The sequence below is a fragment of the Micromys minutus genome, assembly GCF_963924665.1.
Source record: "Micromys minutus genome assembly, chromosome: 16".
Taxonomy (NCBI): Eukaryota; Metazoa; Chordata; class Mammalia; order Rodentia; family Muridae; genus Micromys; species Micromys minutus.
The window spans coordinates 31108528-31120540 of record NC_137985.1 but is presented as its reverse complement, the minus strand read 5'-3'; the positions used below and the strand labels follow the sequence as shown (position 1 = coordinate 31120540).

General features: G+C 44.3%; 1 protein-coding gene across 1 annotated transcript in view; it reads right to left on the bottom strand.

Annotated features, from left to right (window-relative positions):
- FEZ1 (fasciculation and elongation protein zeta 1) overlaps positions 1-2050 on the bottom strand; it is a 45028-nt gene extending 42978 nt beyond the window's left edge. Inside the window, exon 1 of the mRNA XM_080929884.1 lies at positions 1930-2050. The gene's annotated coding sequence lies outside the window, so the exon portion shown is untranslated. The remainder of the gene's footprint in view (positions 1-1929) is intronic.
- Positions 2051-12013: the final 9963 nt, after the last annotated feature.

Genomic DNA, 12013 nt, shown 5'->3' with positions numbered 1-12013 from the left:
GACATGATTATCAAGATTTAGAGTCCAGAAACATGGTTAGTTGAAACCATCTATGGTATAGCCTGATTGATTTTCATCAACTCACTACCCAGGAGCCATGAGCTACCGTGTGAAGGATCAAACAGAAGAGGCTAAAACTGAGCACACAGATTGAGAATTTGTATTAACATGGAGCCCAGCCTGAATGGAGCATGGTATTTGGGGTTGTGGCCGAGTAAATAAGAGTCAACGCTCAAGAAGGGGGTCTTGGCCCACTGGCACGTCCCTTTTAATGGGGTCCCTACCTTCCTTCTCTAACCCATCTCCTCTTGTACTCCTTTCGGTAGGCTGCCTTCCTGCGCCCTTCCATTCTGGCAAGTTTGCTGGATCCTCAGCCTCAGCTTCTCTCCAAGTCCTCCTCTCTTAAAAGCTAGCGTTAAGGCTACAGGAACAACTAAGCCACTGAGCATTTGCTTAGGGTGTGTGACATCTGGGGGTTCTGTACACACACACACACACACACACACACACACACACACACACAAGTTAACGTTAATACAAGGACATAGCCATTTTCTTTGTACTTCCAAAATAAATATGCGAAAATGGCAGAGAGGGATCATGGGAAAGCTTTCGTTTTATTATTGAACACGGTGCAGGACTATAGTTTAGGCATTCCATGCAATCTATTCCATTTATTCCGACTCCAAATATGTGGTGTGATTTGGAGGAGAGACGCACAGAGCTCAACAGACACTCGGTAGGAAACACGTAAGCCTCTCCCTGCAGCCTAACACAGAGGCTGCAGCTTGGGTCTGCAGTCCAAGTCCCTGCTTCACCGAGCTGTGTGTACAGTGGATGGGAGAGAGAGCAAGATTTCATCTTCCTGCCCTGCTGGGCCTCTTTGCACCTCCACACATGCCATCCCATCTCCTAGATCTTTCCATCACTTGCTCTATAAACCAGTTGACTCCGTGCTTCCCCTCCCCTTTCCATTTAGATCCTTAAAATGCCCTCCGCTATCCACGTCCAGACTCCTACTGCTCTTCTGCAAAACCTGACTAGCACAAGCTGTCCATTTTGCCAGAAAGAATAAATACTCATTTGCACATGGCTCAGCAAACCCTTCACCGGACTCGGTACCCTTCCCCCTTCTCTTCTGTTCCATTCACCTCCATTTCAAGCCTCCTCTCCCTCTTCTGTCGAGCATAGAAAGGCTCTTCTAGGCAGCACAATGGCTGGCACTCTGAGGAAGCACAGCTCATCCCACGCAGCCCCTGCACATACTCCACCGTCTTCCCTTTGCTAAACAAGACCTGGACGGAGGAATGGGTGAGCCGGGCAAAGGGAAAGGCAAGAGGACAGAAGATCGGATTGTATAACACCTCTTCAGCCGAGTCCCCGCTCTGCAGAGCCCTGGGCCCCGAGGCGGAGGGCCCGCTCTGCACACTCGTCCTTTCTCCGACCTGCTCTGTGTAGTAAAACAATCGCTCCCCGAGGATTGCAGCCAGAGGTTCTGACACTGCGAGAATGCACCGTCTGAGGAAGGCTCCACACGCCGCGGAGGGGCAGAAGTAGATTACAGGGGCAGATTCATAGGGACAAAGATGATTTTGAGACGCCTAAGATAAGCGGAACACGTAACGGTCCTGGAATGACATATGGGGTCCACATTGCTCCAGCACCATCAGATAGGGTTTCCCGGCACTGTGTGGCACATGAACACACACACACACACACACACACACACACACACACACACACACACACGAAGCTCTGAGATGATGCTACCCTCCGGGCCCTTTTGCAATACTGGAAACGACCAAGACCCAGCGGGGATGAGAGTAGCGCATACCCCAGGAGTCCTAATGAGAGGACCTCCAGTTCTCGGTCTCCTTCACCACCCGGATTCAACGTCCCCGCCCCAGCACTGGGGCTAGTCCACCGCACCTGAGCGGGTCCTGCAGGAGGGAATCGGGTCCCGGGGCTCAGCCAGACATCCCCATCCACGGACTAGAGGTGGCCCGGTGCAGCGCAAGGCAGCGGGCAAGCCAGCCAGCGAGCGCTTCCCCGCAGCTCCAGCTGCTCCTGGTCCCCGCGCTCGTGCCCGGGCTCCCGGAGGCGCGCCCGCACTCGGGCACCCGCCCAACGGGCGCGCCCAGGGCCTTAACGTCATCCTTTCGTGAACATTCATAGCTTTCCTTAGAGCACGTGGACCTGCCATTATTAATATTTATGAATTGCCGCTTCTCCCTTCTTTGATACTGGCCCTTGTGCTTCCCACATGAATATTCAGAAGCTCCGAGATGGGGGCGTGCAATCGCTACCAATATGGATTCTTCAGATGGCCCAACACAAGGTTTTGGATAAAAAATGCAGACAAATGGAGTGGAGGAGCAGGCAGATACTGACAGATACACTCAAAGAGCCTCTGGCACTTCTTGGACTGCCCTTCCTATTCTACTAGGAGTTGAAGTGGACAAGCAAAGGGGTGGGTCCTACCCCAAAGTCGTGCATAGCTCAAGGTCAAGGTGAGGGGGCTGAATGGCAGGAATAATTTTGTCATCCAAATCTGTGGGATGCAAGTGAGAAAATTGAGTGAAGGGGGGGGATCTAGGAATAGAAAGACTTCAGACTTTATACCTCACACGTTGATGTGCTGTGTATAAATCTGTGCTTAGAGATGTTATCCATATGAAACCTAATAAGAAAGATGGAGTTTTTAAAAAGAAAAGAAAAGAAAAAGAAAGAAAGAAAGCACAAGAGAGGCTTATCTGCCAGGTGATCCCTCCTAGTTTTGTCTGATAGTAAGTATTTTTAGGCCAAACCAAGAATGTCAGCCTGATGCGAAGGGGGTCTTCCCTCTCTTGATTTATTCACTTATCCCAAAAAGTTCAGTCATGAGGGGGAGGTGAAGCAGGGGGACATTACCTCTGATGAAATAAGAAAAAGTACTAGCCATTCTGCCCTTCTGATATTAGAAACATGAGAATTATTTTTCTCACTAGGAAAAGAAAGTGATTATGAAAGCCAGTGAAACGGCTCAGCAGGCCTAAGGTGCTTGTTGTATAAACCTGAATGCAACCTTGGGGACTCCCATGAATGCGGAAGAAGAGAACCGAGTCCACAACGTTGTCCCCCAGCCTCCTCAAGGGCAGCATGGTGTGCACCTGCATACACACATGCAAAACAATAAATAGATTTCACACCCGACTCTTCTGGCATCGTGTGGTTTTGTGACCTTGGGAAAGTTATCCTCGCTGTGGCTCACGTTTTCATCCACACAATGAGAGTAATCATAGCTCCCAGTTCTCAGGCCAGTTGTGAGATGGAGGGAGAGTGAATTCATGCATAGCACATCTGGGCAGTTGAGGAGGAACTATGGCTGCTTCCTTAGCAGAAGCTTTAATGTACTTTTCCAGGCTGGTTTTGCTTGTTTGACTTGTGGTGGTGACACAAGGTGCAGTGGAGGTTCCAGTGGCCTCAAACTATGTCATCAAGGGGTGACCTTGAACTCCTGATGTTTCCACCTTCACCTCCTGATGTGTACCTCCGTGCCTGGTGCCCGGTTTCTTATGTGGTGCTGGGAACTGTTGTGCATGCTTCTCAACTCCTAGACATTATTTCTTAGAGCTAGAGAGATGGTTCAGCAATTCCAGTTCTAGGAGATTCAATACCTGCTTCTAGTTTCCAAGTGTCCCTGCAACGCAAGTGGTGTGCATATGTACACTCTGACATAAGCACATAGTCATTACACAAGTAAATCCTATGTCTTTTTAAAAGAGACTTCGTGTGCAATATTCAGAGTATGAGAGAGGCTTGTGAGGGACATAAGTACTGGAACTGAGAAACAGATTGGTCTTTGAGAATACTCAATTTCAACCCCCAGTGTTCCACCACTCAGCACTCTGGATGCTAAGGCAGGAGCATTTTGACTTCAGGGCTAGTCTGGGCTACATAAAAATTAAACAATGTAAAACACTTGGGATTTGGTATTCAGTGTTAATTATTCTGTCGTTGGTTTTGGGAGGATTTGAAAGCATACATGAGGACTGGCGGTCTTGATGCCAGCACACACACACAGACCAGCGGAAACAGTGACATCCACCAAGAGGAGGAAACTAGGCTAGTACAGATGTGGTAATGATATTTTTTCTTTTGGGCTTTAGGTGTCCTGTTGTTGTTGTCATTGTCATTTGTATGTTTGAGACAGAGTCTTGCTATGAATCTCTAGCTGGGTTATAACATACTATATAAACTAGGCTGGCCTTGAACTCACAGTGATTGTTTTGTTTCTCCTCCTGAGGGTTAAAGGTGTATGACACCAGGAGGGGCCATCTCTATCTTTAATCTCCACCTTTCTCTCCCTCCCTCCTTCCCTAAGAGTCAAGGTCTCAGACTAGAGTCCATTCTGACCTTGAACTCACTGTGTAGCAGGCCATGAACCCACAGCAATCCTCTTGTCTCAGCCTCCCAAGACGGAGATGTTGTGAAGCTGTTTCCTCTGAATTGTATGATTCCATCTTGAAGGAAAAAGGGAATCTGAGACTCAGAAAGTAAATGAAATATCCAAGGCTCAGGAAACTCCTGAAATTCAGAAGATTCATAAGTTCCCTTCTACTGTTACTATAAGCAGTAACAATTGCTGGAAAAGAGATTTGACCAGCCATACTGTCTATAAATGGCATTCGGAGCTCTAAAGAAAAAACTGTTTGTCACCCATGTTACAGTGGGCTTTTCAATGACATTTGAATTATCCATGATCCTATAAGTAACTATTTGCCTGTACCTCCAATAATCAAATAAACCAATAGTGCTTGCTCACTGAGCCAGACGTGTGTGGAATTGTTTCTCTGGTCTGTTATTGGTACCTTATCTTGGGTGAATAGACCTTGTTCACCTCTCCCCAGGAAAAGTTACACAACATGGGATTTCAGGCATGGATCACTACCTCAGCTCATCCTTAATCACCTGTGCAGATTAAAACTCCCTGGTTTATTATGACAAGGGATATAGAATATTCCTCAAGTTCCAAAATATACCCTTAGCTACCTCATCCGAAGGCAATTACCCTCTACCACAAAACAGGTGTGCCATGAGCCAAGCCGTATTGCTTTTAAAAAAGAATAAGACAGTTACATAGATATTGATAGTAAATCATTCCAGGACATCCACCTGATAAAAGCATAACATGTCTGGGTGTAATGATACACTGATACATGCCTGTGTTCTCAGTCCTTAGAGGGTCCGAAGCAAGAGGACATCCTTAGCTATCCAGCAATTTTCCTATCTGGTTATATGAGAGCATGCCAAAAAACAAAAATAATCAAAAACCAACAACAACAAAAAACTAGCAAAAACAGAAACCCCCAGAACATACACAAACTAGCTGCCAAAGTAATATCCTCCAAGAAAATAAAAATTCACATAATATATATGTGGTAATATTTTTTCTTTTGGTCTTAGGTGTTTTCATAGTTTCTTGTTTTTGTCGTTGTTAGGTTTTGTTTGAGATGGGCCTTCTTTACATAGTGTAGGCTGGCTGGAACTAAACATTGTAGCCCAAGCTGGCATTGAACTCAAGTTGCTCCTCTTGCCTCAGCCTCCTAAGTGCTGGAATTTCAGGCATTTGCCACCACATCACTCACATTACAAGTCTGGGGCTAGAGATATAGTTTAGCTGTAAAGTGTTTGCCAAGTATGGAAAGCTCTGGACTTAACCCTGAGTACTGTGGGAGTTAGAGAACAGTGGGGGTGGGAGGGTGGGGGGAATATGTCTGCAATTCTAGCACAAGAGGCTAGAAAGCAGGACCACCAAGAATTCTAGTTTAGTCAGGCTATGAGACCCTGCAACAAACAAACAAAATAACAACAGAAAGGGAAATGTGGTTTTCGTTGCTTGGGAAACGTTTAGACTTATAGTGGTTAAGTTCTTTCATCTCCTGCCGTTACCAAGTAACTTCTCAGTGGAGATCAGCATGTGCCTTGGCTGGATGAGAGACAAGAGATCCTAGACAATAATGTCTTGGAGATAGGATGATCACTTAAGAGACTCTTTAGACATTTAGGTTAATCAGAGATTTCATCTGTATCAAATCCCCAGGACCAACTCCCACCATTTCCAGCTAGAGACTCGTCTCTCTTATCTGCTTCCTTCCACATGCCCAGGTGTCAGACATGATTCAGAAATGAACTTCGGGAGATGAAAATGGCACAGGATATCCCACCGCAGTCATCTAGCCAAATAAAAATCACTTCACTGCCAGCAAATCTGCAGAGCCCAGCATGACAGGAAAATGCTGCCCAGGGCCACAGCTGTCTCCTCCAAGGCCTCAACTTCGGGTCATGACAATGTTGAGCATGATGGGAGGAGAACTCACATTTCCCTTAAGTCCTGTTTGCAGCAATTAGCGTTGCCCACAAAGTCACTTCAGGCAGGATTTAAGCTGGCTGATCTCTTTCGGTTGCCATATCCTATCAGCTGAGAGCCTAATGACACAGAACTCCAAGAAGGAAAGGTAACCAGAGTGAGTGACGAATAAGGTTGCTCTGATAAACACGCTTTGTTTGACCAAACTCTCATCAGTCTCTCTTGGCCCCATTTATGCACTTCCTTATGAAATCTAATTTTGGCAAAAATCCTGTTAAGTCATTTTTGCATCTCCCCCTATTTTCACAGTCTAGGTACCTTTGATCCCTAAGTAAATGTCTCAGTCTTCACTATTCCAGATGCTGTCTGGTCATTATAACTAATCTTCAGCAATAACCTTGTTAGGTCAGGTTATCTAGAATCCCCATCCATCCACCCATCCATCCACCCACCCATCCACCTACACATCCATCCACCCAACCACCCACCCATCCATTTATCCATCTATCCGTCTATCCATACACACACCCATCCATCCATTCATCCACCTACCCATTCATCCATCCATCCATCCACCCACCCACCCACCCACCCATCCATCCATCCATCTATCCATCCATCCATCTATTTCCTTTCTTTTGCTGACTCCCATACTGCTTCTCAGCTATAAATTCCCACTTATCCTTGCTATTATGTAAGCTGAGATCAACCTTTTTCTCCTAATTCAGAAATCCTACTAAAATAATCCCTATACCTATCATGATGGTCCTAAGAAAATTCTGCCTTTAACAAGCACTACAATAAATATTCCTGAATATTTTTAATGTGTGTGTGTGTGTGTGTGTGTGTGTGTGTGTGTGTGTGTAGGTTCCAGGGATTGAAGTCCAGGAGACATTAGACTTGGGGGGCATGTGCCTTTTTACCTGCTAAGCCATTTCACCACCCCCACAATGTTTATGTTCTAATAAAAATATGAGAGAAGAAATACACAGAGAAAGAGTGACACATATACACACACAGACAGAAAGAGGGGGTCGTGAAGGAGAGAGGGGAGTGAGGTAGCGGGGAAGGGGGAGGGAGAGAGGGACTGAGGATGATGTCATGCACAGTTCTTGACATGGAAGCTGTTTTGGTGAGTTCCGAGAGGAAAAGTTCAGTGTTGGCTGTAGAATGGAGGAGGCTGTGCTGTGAGAAAAGTCTGTGTTGTAAAACTGCTGTCTTAGAGACACACAAAGCCGATGGGCACAGAATGAATAGAAAGCCAGAAGCTTTGGAGGGCTTGGCAATCTCAGATTGTTAAAATCTGCATATTCAAATAAAACTAAATTCTTCCCAGGTTAAGAATCTGTTCATTGTGTGTAACAGTGGGGTAAGAGTGAGGAACAAAACACACAAATCAAAGACCACTGAAGCATCACCTCTTAGAAAAGATTCCTCCCAAGCCTGAGAATAGCAACTTTCTTTGTAGTGGAAAGAAATCACTCTTAAATCTCTTGCTTACCTTGTTTAGAACAGAAAGCTTCCTCAATGTCTACTACTACTTTTGAGACTTGGATGAATTCCCAGTGTGGTGTTTTATGTAATTGTGTGGTTGTGGGTGATCTAAGCAAATCACATTAAAAGCTTTTCTGAACTAAAGGGGAAGGAGAGGGCTCATTGGCAAAACTACAGGAGTCAAGGGTTTGGGGCTTCAACAGCTGCATTACCTTGTTGCCACCAGCTGTCTATGTGACCTATGGAATCTTACCTTTTTTTTTTTTTTTTTTTTTTTTTTTTTTGAGACAAAGTCTGACTCTGTAGTCCCAGCTGATGTGGAACTAATTCACGATATCTCCCATACTGGCCTTAAACTTACACCCTTACACCAACCTTTCTGCTTTAACCTCTTGAATGCTAAGAGTTTGATTTTCATTTTGGTTTTCTGTGTTTTGGGGAGAGGGAGGTTGTTTGCCTCTTGGTTTGCTGTTATTGTTTTTCTCTTTCTTTTCTCTTTCTTTTTTGAAACAGGCCTATTCTGTGTAACCCTCCTGGCTGTCCTGGAACTTGCCCTGTAGACCAGGCTGGTCTCGAACTCAGAGGTCCCCCTGCTTCTGCCTCTGGAGTGCTGGGATTAAAGGTGTGCACCATCACTGTTCAGATTGTTTCTTGAACATAAAGTTGGATGAGCAAGGAGGCTGGGAGAATCTGGAAGAGTTGGGGGGGAAGAAAAACCTTTTCATTAAAACAATAAAAAACAAGTGTGAGGCATCATACCAAATAAAAGTTTCCCAAATTTTAATTTTCCTTAGATAGATTATAAAACACACACACACACACACACACACACACACACACACACGCACACACACACCACTAAATAAATAAATGTAAGAGAAAGAAAATATAGTTTAAATTAATGGATTTTAATAATAGGCATGTGTTTAAGTTTGTCGTTTTAGTTAGAGAAAATTATTAAAGACAATGGAACTTGGAGTTAATTTATAGATTTAATTTTCTTCACTCTTGACATAGGATTGTGTACATATAAACCTTTCAATTTACTTTCTCTTAATATCCCTATAAAGTATGTGTCTACACGTGGAGAAACAAACACAATGAGATTGAAGATAGTCCGTGATCACACAGTGACCCTGTGCTGAGGATGTTGACAGTGGTAGTGCTGCCTAGCATGCCAAAGGTCCCGTGTTCAATGGCTGGCACTGCAAATCAAATTAAAATACAGTAAAAAGATTTTCAAATTTACATAAAGTTGGAGGCAGCTTGGGATCAGGTTCATTTGATTTATGTATATATATCTGAGACAGAATCTCAGGTAGCCTAAGCTGGCCTTGGCCTTACTATGTAGCCTAGCCTGATCTTGGATTCCTGATTCTCCTACCCCAATTTCCTTGCCTGATTTTGTGTGGTGAGGGGGATTCAGACTTCCTACATACTAACTAGGCAAGCATTCTCACAACTGGGGGCTGTTTTTAAAAGACGCTGTGGAGGCTAGGACAAGTGACATGTCTCAGGAGGTTACAGTAACCGATACCAAGCCTGATGACTACAGTTCAGTCCTCAGGACCCACGGAGTGAAAGGAGAAAATTGTCCCCTGATCGCCACATGCCCACTGTGGCCAGTACCTGTGTCATAACAGAAAATTAAAATTAGACTAAAAATTCTGTTGTTGAAGCGGGAGGACCACAAGTTCCAGTTCAACCTAGATTAGAGTGAGACCTTGTCTCAGAACACAAACAATAAAAACCAAAATGTGAATCTTAGATAAACGATGAGCAGTGTTTTACTTTTGTTTGGAGTTGTTTGGTTGATTTGGATTTTGTTTTTGTTTTTGTTACAGAGTCTCAATGCGTAGTCAAAGGTCGACCTTAATATTTCTCTGTAGCTGAGAATCACATTCAATTCCTGACCTTCCCTGAACTTATCTCTCAAGCTGGGAATGTGCCCATGCCCTATTGGGTAATGTTTTAGAATGAGTATAGATTGGGGCTCAGAAAAATGATTTCTGGTTTGATCTCTAGTGTGTGTATGTTACGGGGAGGGTCCCATAAGTATTCACTTACTTTTACTTTATGTTTTGTCTGTATGTATGCAAGTGTGCCACTAGCGTGCCTGGTGCCCACAAGACCAGAAGAAATTAGTTCCCCTGAAACTGAAGATGCAGACGATTGTGAGCTACAATATGAGTGCTGGGACCCAAACTTGGATCTTCTGCAAGAGCAGCAAGTGTTCATAACAAAACCAGCTCTCCAGCAATTGTAAATGGGTTTTTACACATGTCCTCTGAGGCCAGAGGATATTGGATCCCTTTGAGCTAGAGTTACAGGCAGTTGTGTGCCTTCCAACACGAGTGCTGGGAAGAGAACTTGGCTCTTTTTTAAGAGCAGTGCACACTCTTTAACAGCTGATCTATTTCTCCAACCCTGTGATGATTTGAATAGAATAGCCCTAGTAGGCTCATATATTTGAATGCTTAGTCACCAGGGAATAACACTATTTGGAAGGATTAGAATTAGAAAGTGTGGCCCTGTTAGAGGAAGTGTGTCACTGGATGGGCTTTGAGTTTTCCAAAACCCACATCAAAACCAGAGTCTCTCTCTCTTGGCCTCTAGACCAGGATGTAGCTCTCAACTATTGCTTCAGAGTCATGCCAGACTGACACCATGTTTCTTGCCATGATGATGAGGAACTAACCCCTGAACATGTAAGCAATGCCTCAATTAAATGTTTTCTTTTATAAGAGTTGCTTCGGTCATGGTATCTATTCAAAGCAATAGAACAGTGACTAAGACAAACAGCATTTTTTTTTTTAAAGATAGTCTCTTGGGATTGGAGAGATGGATCACTGGTTAAGAGTTCAGGCTATTCTTCCTGAGGAACTGAGTTTGATTCCAAGTACCCAAATACATTCAGGAAAAACACCCACACACATAAAATAAACATTTTAAAGGGTGGGGGGTCGAGGAAGGCTGGAGAAATGGCTTGGTGGTGAAGAACACTTAACTGCTTTTCCAGAGGATCTAAACTCAGTTTCCATCACCTGCATAGGACACCTTACAGCTGCCTGTAACTCCAACTCTAATGCCTGGGGAATCCAACATCTCTGTCCTCTGTGGGCATCTACACCCAATATGGGCACGCATACATACACACACATACATACACACACGATTAAAAAATAATAAAAATAAATTTTATAATTTATATTTAAAAGGGATAGCCTTTCACATGCCCAGACTGGCCTTGAACTTCTGTGTAACTAAACTCCAGCTTGAACTTCTGATCTTTCTGCCTTTACTGCCCAAATGTGGGGATTAGATGAGTGTGTCACCATTTCTTTACTTAATCCTGTGATGCAGACTGTAATACCTCATGTGCTATAAAATACATACACAAAATCTGGTATCCAAATGCTCATAGCAACTTCATTTAGAATACCATCACTCCTGTCTTAATTAGAGTTTCTATGGCTGTGCAGAGACACCATGACCATGCCAACTTTCAAAGGAAAATACTTAACTGGTTTAGTTGATTATCATCATGGCGGGAAGCATGGTGGAATGCAGGTGACATGCTGTTGGAGAGGTAGCTGAGAGTTCTACATCTGGAACTTCAGGGTGCCAAAGGAGACTGTGTCCCACACTGGGCAAAGCTTGAGCACAGGAGACCTCAAGGCCTGCCCACACTGTGGCACACTTCCTCCAACAAGGTCACATCTCCTAATAGTGCCACTCCCTAGTCACCTATGGAGGCCATTCCTATTCAAACAACCACACCACACCGTCCCCTTAAAAAGTAATGACTGAAGAAATGGCTCAGAGGTTTAGATCCTGTACTGCTCTTAAAAAGGACCAAGGTTTTTTTCTGAGCATCCTCATGGTACTCATGGCCAGGGGTCATTCTCATTTCAAGGGCTCTGATGCCTTCTTTTGGCCTCCAGCACTACAGGTACACATTCATGCAAACACCAGCACACATACACACAGGCAAACATACATACACATAAAATAAAAATAAACCCTTAAAACAAAGAAGTAGGAATAACTCAAATGTCCATCGAGATACGAGTAAATACATATGGATATATATTTCCAGCACATGGGAAGCTGAGGTTTCAAGAGGACGCCAGCCTGGACTATGTAGGGAGACTCCCTTCTTCAAAAGTA